Source organism: Tympanuchus pallidicinctus, unplaced genomic scaffold (assembly GCF_026119805.1).
Source record: "Tympanuchus pallidicinctus isolate F22 unplaced genomic scaffold, pur_lepc_1.0 scaffold15, whole genome shotgun sequence".
NCBI classification, from domain to species: domain Eukaryota; kingdom Metazoa; phylum Chordata; class Aves; order Galliformes; family Phasianidae; genus Tympanuchus; species Tympanuchus pallidicinctus.
Window position 1 is genome coordinate 3,762,501 of NW_026294669.1, and position 12,500 is coordinate 3,775,000.

General features: G+C 39.7%; 1 protein-coding gene across 10 annotated transcripts in view; it reads left to right on the forward strand.

Annotated features, from left to right (window-relative positions):
* Nucleotides 1-12,500, forward strand: part of GTDC1 (glycosyltransferase like domain containing 1) — a 163,607-nt gene that overhangs the window by 133,450 nt on the left and 17,657 nt on the right. The gene's annotated exons all lie outside the window — the stretch shown is intronic.

Genomic DNA, 12,500 nt, shown 5'->3' on the forward strand with positions numbered 1-12,500 from the left:
GTGGCAGTGAATGTGCAAAGTTGCAAACCCACTGCACCCCAAACCATAGCCCACATCGTGCAGATGCCACATGCTGAATGTATTACTGTAAAATTCTGGGCTCTTTACTCCTTTCTTTCATGGAGAAGACCTGCAGTGTTTCTTTTAATTCAAGGGCCTCGTGTTCTTTCTTTCTTCCCTGCCTGTGCTGTATCATCTCGATAACGGAAAGTTGTCAGAAATCAATTCTTCTTCCCCTAATTGCATGGGTGCGATAAAAGATCACACGTGGAATCGGCGAGAATTTACACACACACGCAAACAAATAGCCCTTATCAGTTCTCGTGAAAAATCAGATAAACCCATTATCTCACGTTGTACGTAACTGTGTGTGACAAGAGCGTGGGGAAGGAGATACAGGAGCATGAGGAACTGCAGTGGAAGTCACGATGAGGAAACGCAGAAGAGAAAAAAAACCCAGATTGCGGAAATTTATCTGCAGATTTCTGGTCTAAGGGAAAACGGTGTGCGCAGAGATAGCGCCCTGCCCCACTGCCTGGTTTGAATGTAGAGCATCACTGAACCCAAAGAGCTTAAGAAAGGAGTCTGTGGAGAAAAGCTTGTTTTGTGTGCACCGTGTGCCCATCACTGCACTGCCACGTGGCTGCCCACCCCAAGGACCTTTGCTCAGAAATGTGTCTCTGATAGTACAGCCAGCTTACTTTCTTCTGGGAGGTGACAGTGATGAATATGCGAGCTGAGCACAAGCCCCCTGCAAACTGCAAAGAAGAGGAGCCTCTGAGGGCATATTTTTAATTGTAGCACCTTGTGACTTTTCTTTTGGCAGTGCCATACAGAATTTGTGTAGTTCATGTGTTCAGCTTTAATGGGAATTCAGAATTCAGAAGTGTTTAATACACAGACTCTCGAGAACGCAGTTTCTTTAATACACAGTGAATCTATACCTAAGTCATATTTTGCTCACACTGCAGAATAAATTTATCCCACCAGGAATTCAGGTGTAGAAAGGCAGCAGAAGATGAAAGTGCTCCACCTCGAAATTGCCTTTGAGTACTCAAAGCTGTTATTAGCCTCAATGGGCATCCCCAGCAGAATCACAGAACTGTAGGGGTTGGTTGCTTTTCCTTTCCAGATGGCTACACATGCAGCATCACGTAAGGAAGACAGAGGTCGATCGTTTTCAGAAGTATCTTGCTTGCATCACCCACAAAATCCTCCATTTCAGGGAAATCTCAGCAGGTTTGTGCTTCTCTGCCACCTTGTATGGGGAAATAGCAGAGAACTGGGCTCTGGCTTTGTGCTAAGTGGGGATTGAGTGGCTACAGGAAAACTTCATCTCTGAAAAGCAACTGATTCTGGCAAATGTAATCCTAAAAGGTGAAAGTGTGGGGTAGATAAGACAGACTGAAAGCAAAGGCTTAAAATGCAAGTGTTTATACAGCCCGAACTAAAAGGTACCAGATATGATAAAAAGCCCACAGGACGTACAGTAACAGTTTTAAAATGGATACTTTTTAGAAGCATGTAGGGAAAGTTATCCAATACTCCCAAAGAAAAGTGTTCACCAAAAGTGCCGTACAGATGACAAATGGCCAATTGCCATGAATGTGTGTGTAGGTTTGTCTCATTAAGTAGAAGCTGACACCTTGACTTCTTGAACATCTAAGGCAAAAATAAGAGTCTGACTTCTTTTTCATGCAATCCAGAGTTATGTTTGAGAGGAGATATTAGTTTATTTTGAAGAGTGGACTAGAAAGTTGATGGAATACTCTGTGAAATTCAGATTTAAATGCAAACTGGAAGGGGAGTTTGGAAGTATTTGTCTTATTTCATCGTTCATTCGTTGGTGAAATCTAATCTTGAAACTTCTTCCAGCAGCCAGGAATTTGGGATATTGAATCGTTTCAGTGGAAGATGCACTATTCCTTAATCCTTGTTTCTGAGAGGTTGCAGAAATTTTCACCATATCGTAGAGATGTCTCAATTGTGAAAATCCTGCTCCTGTAGTGAGCATCATTTGCAGCTTTACTGCTTGCACATACATGGAGTTTGCCTTTTTGTAACACTTCAGATCGAGTATTCTGAAACCACAATGTTCAGAGTCTGATCTTGCAGGTGGAGAAACTGAGGCAGAAAGCAAATACCCAAATCACATGTGCCTTTTGTGATGTGTTCTTGCCCAGCTCTGATGACTGCGCCAGTCTCCTCTTGCTTTTCCCGTTCAAGTTTCATGTAGCTGTGGCCGTGGGACAGAGAGGAGCAGTGGCATCTGTGTTTAAATCAGGTACTTAAATTTTCATTAGCCGATAAGTCTGATGAGTTGGTGGTGGAGCGTTTTTTATCCTTGCAGAAGATTGTGTTTCTGCCAATCATATTGGAAGATACACAGACGGTAGTGAAGGTGTTAGATTTTGAGTGGTGTTTTTTCTCATCTGGTTTCAATTGCCCAGGCTGCTGATTAGTAGCTGAAGCATTTTGCTCGTTTGGTATCAGCAGTGTAATAAAGCAGAGGAGAACTATCTCAGAAATACAAAAAGCTAAAATATTTTGTGATCTGTTTTCACTCAGATGTGTGCTTCAAATTGCATTCCTTCACTTGAGGGAAATCATTTCAGTTACTCCGGTCACAGTAGAAAGCAGTCCTCTTTTTGAATGCCTTTTTTCATTAATGTAGATATGTTTCTCAGATGGGAAACGATGTTTCTTCTAATTATGGTTACATGTAGTTAATTTCCTTTTTAAAAAGCTCGGTGTGAAAGGCAGTTTCCTTTAAAAAAGGGGGGAAAAAAAAAAAAGAAAAAAAGTGATGTTCCTGTTGCCTTAGCAACAGATTTATTTATTAAGGTCTGAAATGACATGAGTTAATATACCACATACCTGCTGATCGGCAAACTCTCCTATTTCAGCTCCAGTTGACAATTAAGTCCTGGACAGCTACAGCCAGGGGTTAATGTTACTCATTAGGAGAACTAGGTCATTACTGGGAAATCAAGGCACTTAAGGCAGCATGGATAAAATTCAAAATTCAACATCTCAAGGAGTGAGGGGTTTTATGTTAATTAACCTTATTTTCCTTTCATTAAAAAAAATATTTCATATATGCATATGACAGTGGATCAATTAATTGGGGGAAAAAAAAAGAAAAGTAAGCTGTAGTTTACTTTCCTAGTTGTCTTCATTTCCTTTGGAAGGGTTTCATTATTTTATGGAAAATTCTTATGTCTATATGATGAGTAAAAAGGGTATTAAAATTAAGAAGGGAATCATCATGGAAATCAGCTTTACCACAAGGGAGTGAGCAAATAAAAGCCTTGGAAATGAAAATAAATAAGCTTTGCTAATACCTCACCTAAGGAGCAGCATATAAGCCCATCAGAGCTTGGAGATATTTAGAGGTACTTCTTTGCTTCTTTATTAAGCAGTTACATAGTTATTTGACCTTCAGAAACCGAAACTTTAGAGAACTAAATCCAAGTTGTTGGTAAATATTCTATTTACGGAAAGCTGTTCAGTGATGTAGCACACAGTAACTCCTGTGGTTAGCAATTGGTTTCTGGTTTCCAGTAAAATTAAATATATTCTCTGAAAGTTTTATTAAGATATCTGAGTGGGAGTTTTAACTTGATAAGTCATAAGTGATTTAATAAAGCTCTCCAGAAAGCCTTTATTTACTAACTTTTAGCAGACTTCGTTCTGATATTGGAGAACTTAATAGGCTGAAAAAGAATCGTATTAAAATAAAAGTTTCTTTTTTACTCACTGCTCCCCCAAATACATTCAGTTCTTTCACTTCTACTAAGCACTGTGCTTTCTTTTTGCTCTTCAAGCTCTGCGGCCCTGTTTTGCTCCTTATTACGTGTGGAGAAATTTGGTGTCAACCCTTTTTCCACTCCCATAAAGCTGAGGTTAAAGCACATCCTACCTGGAGTGCACATAGTGAGAGCAGTAAGCAATTGTAAAAGCAGTGTTATCTGCCCCAGAAGCAAAAATCGAGCCCTGTGAGTGCTCTTCTGCTACAGGGGATGCTTTTGCATTTTAAAGTAGAAGGCAAACAGCATCAAGATTCTATTTCAAATGTCATATCTAGAAACCTTCCTTCTTTGTTTCCTCTGTCCTACCCAGCTGCTCATAGTGCAGCCACTTCAGTGCTGTCCTCTGAAGGCTCTCATGACAAGTGTTTCAGCCATGACTGAAAAGATGATCTTGACTTAAACATAGGACTGGAAAAATTGAGAACTTAAATGTCTGGGATCAGTGTACCTCAGTTTGACACAAAAGCTCCAGTAAGCTTGTCTCTGCCCTCTTATGATGTCTTTCTTCTCCGAGCAACTGCAAAACCCAGTTCTTTTAGCAGGAACGCATGTGTACTGGTGGGATGAAGGAGTCCTTTAATGGCTGTGAAGGAAGAGGGCTTACACTCTTCCACCCGTTGCCATCAAAGTCATCTTTCTGTCCCTTTCTCCCAAAGTCATCTTGACCTTTCTCTTTCAGACATCTTCCTTTTCTCTTTTCCAGGCTCCATTCCACAGGCATGTCCTCCTTTCTATTCCTATTTGCAGCAAATCTCATTTTCCTCTCCCACAATTTCTCACCATTTCTCTTGTCTAGAAGTTGCCATCACTCTCCCTACCTTCACATGGTACTGTCCTATTTGATTCCTGCTTGCTCATAAGTCTCATTGTCCAACCTTACTGCGTTGCCCTCTTGATCTCTCCCATTAATTTTCTTAATCACTTTGTTACCTTCTTCCTTATAAGATCAGACCTGGTCTTACATCTTTTTGTCTCCCACCCTTTCTATCTTTACTCAGCTGTGCTATTTTTGTAGAGCTGGTCAAATTGATTGAATCTTATTCATTCCTTTTGCTTTTTGTGGTTCACTTCTGAGAGTTTTAAGTCAAACTAGAAAAGCACACTTTACCATTAGCACTTTCTGCCTCTTCATCCCCTATCTTCTACCATTGTCTTTTTCTTAGGAAATCTTCCTCTTTTTCTTGTGATTTTGTATTCTTAATGCATACAAACTCGTTCTTTATTCTGAGAAGTCTGATGATGTTATTCTGAGTCCAGGAGAGGAATCCGTGAAAGTGAAGGCAAGCTCTGTGTTTTCAGTTCAGATGTTAGATTCTGCCTGGGTTTCAGCAGCCTGACTGATCTGAGATGTGTCCAAAATGTGGATATTTTTAGGAAGATCTTCACAAGGGCAATAAAAAGCAATTCTTTGACATAAAATCAAACCCATTCATATATTCAGTTCTTGCTCAAAGAGAAAACGAGGCTTGAATGCATAGAACAGAGGCTTCTTTGAAATGTAATGTATGCAAGATATGCGCTGCAGTTGCATTAGGTAGTGGGACTTTTAAATCTTGTTCTTTGGCTGTTCTGGAAAATTTTTGGCAGCATTTTTTCTGGAAGATCATAGTCCAAGATAGTTTCAGTCCTGGGAAACATCATAAACAAGGACAGAAAAGGTTTTGTAATAAGTCCGGGGCGAACTTAGCAGACAGAGCCACCAGCTCCCTTTGTAATATGCAGCACCCATCACCAAAGCCTGCAAACACCTTCTGAGAGACGAAAATCAAGTTGTTCATCAGCCAATGATCTAATATTCTTCTTTACTTTCATGTTATGTTTATTCTGCTTCTTCCCTCAAAGCTCTTTGTAATTAATTTCTTCTTACTGCACTGCAATATGTGATTTTCTTCTCTCACTCTCTTCTTTTCCTCCTCACTTTCCTCTTCTCCTTTTCATCTTTCCTTTTCTCCCTTTGTCTTCTCTAATCTCTGCTTTTTCTTGCTTGCAGTTGTGTGAAATCTTGACTCGATGAAATGAGTTCATTCCTTGTTCTGAAAGCTGTGAGATGTGTAGTTGTGTTAATCTCTTTCACTAATGAGTTTCAAAACTTGGTCTTCTTGCCAAAAGAGTTCCTTCTTAGGAGCTCCACCCTTGCAGAGGGCAGCTTCACAAATCCAAGAAGCAAGAGTTATCTTTGGTAAGTGTTCTTACTCCCCTCATAGTAGTCATTAGTGACCAGGACTCGGTTTTGATCCAGACAGAGCTTTTGGGAGATTATTCAGTAAGTCGTAGTTTGGTGATATGAGTTCACTTTGAACATTAGAGAGGAATGGACAGAGTTGTTCCCCAGGGTTCAGTATGGTGGATTTTCCAATATCAGGCAAATCTGTAAGAGAGTATTTTTCACATAGTGACTTATGTTAGATTGTTCTGTTCTTCCAATGAACCACCTGAGAAAATTCTTAGCCACTTACTATCATATTCGTAGCCATCTATTATTACTGCGGCATGATTTGTATAGTGTGTGGAATTAAAATGGTGTATACTAGGTATGATTATCAGGGCTGTCAGCATCACTCACATTCTTTATCTTGCTTACTGTGAGTCCCAACAACAGGGAACCATTTGTCATATTACCTTTGGAACACAAAAGGAAGTTCATTTCTATTTTTTTAAATAAACTAGTTGAGGTGGTCCATAGCAGTTAGTGGATTCCATGGCAAATGCAACAGAAATGGTTTTCATCTAAATCCTGCACTTGTGAAAAGCTAACTTAACTAATTTGAAGTAAAGGAACTGAAAGAAAGGCATCTGAATAAAAGTACATTGATTTTTACACCAATGGAACTCAGACCAAAGAGCAGTCTTTGTCTCCAAAGGTTAATCTCTCTCTAGGAAATAAGCAGGAGACTCAATGACTGATGGTGATCCTGAGGTTTCTTTGGGTGGAGAATGCGTAATATTTTATTTTGAGATTTCTCTTCATGAATTGTGAGGGGAGAAGAAGAAGAATCTAAACAATAAACTCCCAAGGTTCTTTTTTTATGAATCTCCTCGAGATAATGCAAGATAGGAGAAAATGCTTTTCCAGCGTAAAGCAAAATGCCACCCATTTTTCTCAGACCAGCAATTTAAAAAAAAAAACAACAAAAAACAGAAGGTAAAATACACACTCCTCACTGTAAATAAGTCATGGGCTACAGTTGAAAATAAAAGACGGTGTTTGCCAGTAGTGTTCAGCTGCTTTGTACCTGTGCCCTGCCAGCATTGAATCCCTTGGCGTGCACAGGTGTTTTGCAAGCACAGGTGAGCATCAGGGCCTTTTTTTACTTGCAGGACCTCCAAATTGCTGCCTGGAAAATATTTTTCAGCATCTTTTTTTTTTTTTTTTTTTATCATTTATGCTTACACAAAAGCATTTTCTTCTAGCTGACTCCATTTTCTGTTAACTGAGGGGGTGTTAGATGTTGCGGTAACTTTTGATGCTGATGATGCCAGACAATGTTTAGAGGCACAATTACAGCAGAGACATTTTGTAAGCATATCAGCTGAAGAAGAAAACTCATTGGACCTAACTACATATTTACACTGTACCTTACATTGGAGATGTAAAAAGATGGAAAAAAATACGTGATAAATTGAATAAATGGAAAGCAATTAACTTTTCCTTCATGTTTGCATTCCCATAGTTATTTCTTTTTCCCCCGTTTCTTTCCTAACAGCTCTTTCCTGGACAGTAATATTTCCTCTTTTGCAGTTATCGGGAGCATTGTTACCAGAAATTTGCTATGAAAATTTCTTAATTTTTTTTTTTTTTTTTTGCTCCTTTTTTTTAATGTCAACATAGAAAATGTATAACTGGAATCATTTGATTGAGGAAAATCTTCTGCTCACCATGAAAATAATTATTTACATGTATTTCATCTGTATGCTGAATAGGCTTGTAATACAAGTCCTCTCACTTTAGGAAGAATATTGTCTTCCAGAAGTATTTACTGACTCTGGCCCTCAGCACACTTCTGGAGATGAAAGCTCCTGTAAAGCTGCATCGTACAGATGAGGAAACCTGGGCAGAGCGCTCTCATGGGAAATCAGTGTCAGGAAAAGACCAGAACTCTGTAATTCTCTGTTCTGAAGGCCATGCTGCTTTCCTTGTAACTACACTGTTGCTTTCTAGCATTATTGGATTATAATTAGCCTAGATTCAAATTTTACTGACCTCAGAATGTAATGCAAAATATCAAGGCGTATTCTAGTAAATAGTGCAGTTCAGTCTTAAATCACTGATCGTTTTTCTCTAGGTTAGTTTTGGCGTGAAGCCCCATTTCTAGTTCAGCGGAGTGTGCATTTCAGGGCTGCCCCACTTCTTCATGTGCTGCCCTTTTTTTCTTGAGAATGAGATAGAGGGTCAGCAGGAGGCTGTTGTCATACAAGTCCTCCTATCAGCCCATGGCATCCTCCATCGCCTTCCCCAGGTCTGCAGTGTGTCAGCCAAACAGGTAGAGAACCTCAAGTTCCTGCTTTCATCACTCCAAGAAAGAACATTACTGGGATAAGGGCACCTTCCAGCTTCTGGCTCTGCTTGCAGTAAAGGTGTGGGTCTTGCCTTGCTGCCCCCCCCCCGCTCTCAGCAGCCCCTGTTGTTCTTCTCCCTCATTGTCTCAGAAATTTGAAGTTTTTCAATGGGTTGCATGGGTTTTCTACCTTCTCGTCCTTGATTCTTTTGTTCTCCATCCTCTTTGCACCATGCTTCTCTTCTAACATTGCTGAATGTCTTTCCTCTTTTTATTCCTTCTGTTCCATTCTTCTCCTTTGATTAATGTGCAGTTTTATTTTTGCTTCCTAATTTATATCTTTACTGATATTTTTCTGACCTTTTCTCTGCCACTGATAGTGCTCTCAAATGCTCTCGGCAGCTTCTATTTCCATCAGAGCCTGACTCTTCTGTATTCTTTCCTTTCTTCCCAACCTTCTCCCTTTTCCTATTTCTTTTCTCTGTCTCCAGAAATGCTGCCCAACCTCATAAATAATGAAGAATTCTTTAGCAGCCTCTTCTGTGAGCCATTTTCTGTCAATAACTGCATATAGCCAGGAATGTGTTTCACCTCTTGCTGTATAATTTAGAAAAGTGCTAAAATGCTACTTTTACTTCTGAAGATTTCTTACTTGTTTTAGTAATGCCACTTCTCACCTTTGCCTGTCTGACATTCAAGAGATTTTATGAAGTTAGCAGGCAACAGGAGATGCACACAGGTTGGAAGGTGGGTTCCTTACCTGATGCTTACCATAGGTTGCTCCTCTGTGCCTTGGAACTAATGCTGCTGTTCCTCTCCGGGCTCTCAATGTGTTCTACTTACTGTTGTGTAAGAAATGTTTTGAATTGCTTGGCTTTCAAGCACTGTCTGAAGTGAAATATTACTGTGTGCCCTTCACCATTTTGAATTCTCTACCACTGAAATACTGCAAATCAGCCATGCTAAATGTCTTAAGAAGATTAAGATCAAGCTTTTTAATATTGCATTTAGCTGAGCTCATTTGTAACCCTTTCAGACTGTGGCCCACCTTGGGAGATGACAGGACCAGAATCGTTGCAAACCTTCATGCAGCATTACCTGAAATATTTAGAATTTCTCCCTGGCTCAGCACTTTCATATTACTGACTGACTTACACAGATTTTAAACTGAATTTCTTTTTAATACATTGCATTCATTTTGTGGCTTAGAGCAAGTTCTGTCTCTCTTGCCCAACTCTTTGCTTTCCAATTGCATTGCTGTATGTGTCTTTCTCCAAATTCTAAATAACTGGGATTGTCACCAAGTTTAAGTTTACATATACTTAAAAATGTAAGTTCAAGTCACAGAAAACCACCTGGGTCTCATACTAAATTTCACTTAAATTCAAGAGACGAATGTGCACAGAATAGTGCATAAAATTCTGTTATTCCTTTTATTTCTTTATTGTCCCCATGTATTTTCCATCACTGGTCAGGGTGTAGGTGTCCTGCAGCAGCAAGGATTAACTCAGGTTCAGCTGTCTTGTATGCACTCTCCTTCCAGGTCCAGCAAAGGGCAAAGCTCTGGGGTTTCCTGAAAAGCAGAAGAGTGTTTTGAAGACTTTCACCACTGATTGCACAGTGGAGACTGAGCAACTCCAAGAGCATTGTACTCAAATGCAAATATAGGTATGAGCAGGAAGCAGATGGTGCCTGCGTCCACTTTGTGGAAGTTTGCAGCTGGAGTTTGGCCATTCTGGTGCTTTCATGTTCTTAGGATGAAATTTAGACTGCATTCATACCATGCCCAGTTCTTACTTTTCCTTTACCAGATGCAGACCATTTCTAGTAAAAATCCAAGAGCATTGCAAATACCTAAACTAAATAGCTAAGCCAGACTCTGGAATCAAATTAGGTTAATTTTCTCCAAAAGGTAATATCTCGAAAGAAATTTTTTTTATCAGGCTTCTATAATATTTTGCAGTCCTTCCTAAGGAAATGGAGAATATATAATTAATACTGTTTAATAAAGCTCCAAAATGCAACAGATGCAGCCAAAAGTGCACGTCATTTTGAGCAGATCTTTACAGAACAGACATTCCATATTGTGTTCATCTTTTTCCACGATCACTGCTATGACAATCTGGTGTGTTTAGCAGTTGTTGCTGAGTAAGGCAGACTGGATTGTATATGGCTTTCTCCATGTCAGCCAAGAAACGTAGCGCTCTTTGGTGTGGTAAAGAGGTGGTGTTGTGTTAGTTAGTCCTTTCTACCAGGATCTACGCTAACGTACAGGTGTAAGAAGGCATTGCCACCTGTAGGTGCACATGCCAAAAGCTTGCTTTAGGTTGTAACAGAAATGAGTGAAAATGAAACGGCTGCACTTTGGAAAAGTCACAGGAAGGGATGGGATGAGCTGCTGGGGAGAAAAAGATGGCAGAGTTCACAAAATGGGTCACTGAAACCTCCGAGTATTTTATAAAAGCCAGATATTTCAGAGGAGATGAGGAAGGAGGATCACCTACATCAGAAAACCCTTAAGAAAGCCTCCAGTGCAGAGGAAACATTTCCTCTTTCAGCATTCCTTCTGGGTGCCAAATTTTCCTTCTGTTCCTCCCCACCTATTAAACAAAGCTGCAACTTCCAATTCCTATCAGTTTTCCTAAATATGTGCAGCTTATGTGGCTTCTCCGAGCCGCGAGGCTTCACGTTCTCCTGCCAGCTCCTTGACAATGTGGCTCCAACAGCATCCTCCACTTTTGGCTGCCTCTGGGACCCCTGGTCTCTTCTGGAAAGGGAGAGGGAAAGCATTTCCTTTTCTGGAAGGACTTTTTGTGACTGAGAAGCCGATAGCGCGGCTGTGAAAAGCTTGGAAGGATCCATGTGAGCTCTGTCTGTCGGGGCCCATGGTGAATGGGAAGCTGCGGGCCTCAGTGCTCCTCAGGATCACTTACACACATCATGAGCACCTGCCCGAAAGGGAAACTGAGGCAAACAGAGAACAGGGAATAGGCTTGGACTGATAACTTACCTGCCAGAAACAGGTGGATCTCTCATTTCAAGCAGCTCTTGTGTTTTTGCAGCTAAAAGAAATTCTCCGTCCGAATACTCTCTTATCCACTTCAGTTACTGGAACCACCGTGAAGACTCCTGCTTTGCAGATGTGAAACAAATTAGGAAGCTTATGCTGTTGCATTCCTCTTTATTATTTGGAACAAAACAAATCTGGGAGATGCAGAACTTCTTAAAGTAATTATTGTCTGGCTTTCTTTTAGAAAAAAAATGCATCTGATTCAGAGAACTTCCCGGCTCCTGACAATTTTTGCCGCCTAGGAAAGTCATATTAATTATAAGATTAATTTGTTTTAATTCCCTAAACCAAAAATATTGACTGAATGAGAAATTAACACATGTAGAGCTGCAGATGTCATTTGGCTTCAGATTTCCTGAACGATATAATTATTAATCTTTCATATAGCGGTGTGACAAACCTACAGATTCACTCTGGAAAATCAGTCTGTGAAGAAAGACATCAGGGCCACTGAGCTGTAGGTTTTCCCTTAGCACAGGAAGGAAAACAGTGGAGTTTTCTAAATAATAAATAAAACCAAAATATCTTAAAGGCATATGGCGCACATCTGTCTAAAATACAATAATTTAAAGCAGAATAATTAGATGTGAGATGTATGTAATATTCACCTTAGCTTGAGGAACTATCTTATTTTGTTTTTAATATAATCTACCAAATTTTGGAGATTTAGATCATCTGTGCTATCTTTTTAACCATTTAACTGTCTTGGTAAAGGCAGTAGACGAACAAATTGTTTTTTTCCACTTTGTTATTAACCAAATTTGGTTTTGCCTTCTATTATTTCTTTCTTTTCTTTTTCACCTGAAGCACCAAAGGGATCAGGAGCTTTCCATCAGTATACAGATTCATGACATTCTGGTTGGGGAGATCCTATTTTTTTAGCAAAAGTTTTTTAGTTATGTGTTACTCCTGAAAAAAAATAAAAATGTGAAATGTACTTTAGGATAAGGATGCAATCTCCTATAAAGAATAAGCATAATCTGGAAAGAAGATTGTATACATAAGGAAAAACTAGAAATGATCATGGCTTTTTCCCACCTTATCCTTTCTCTAGTGTGATGTTGCATTGTTTGAGGACAGGGAAGAGGCACTAGCATCGCATGAAGCAGCTCTGTTCCTGAG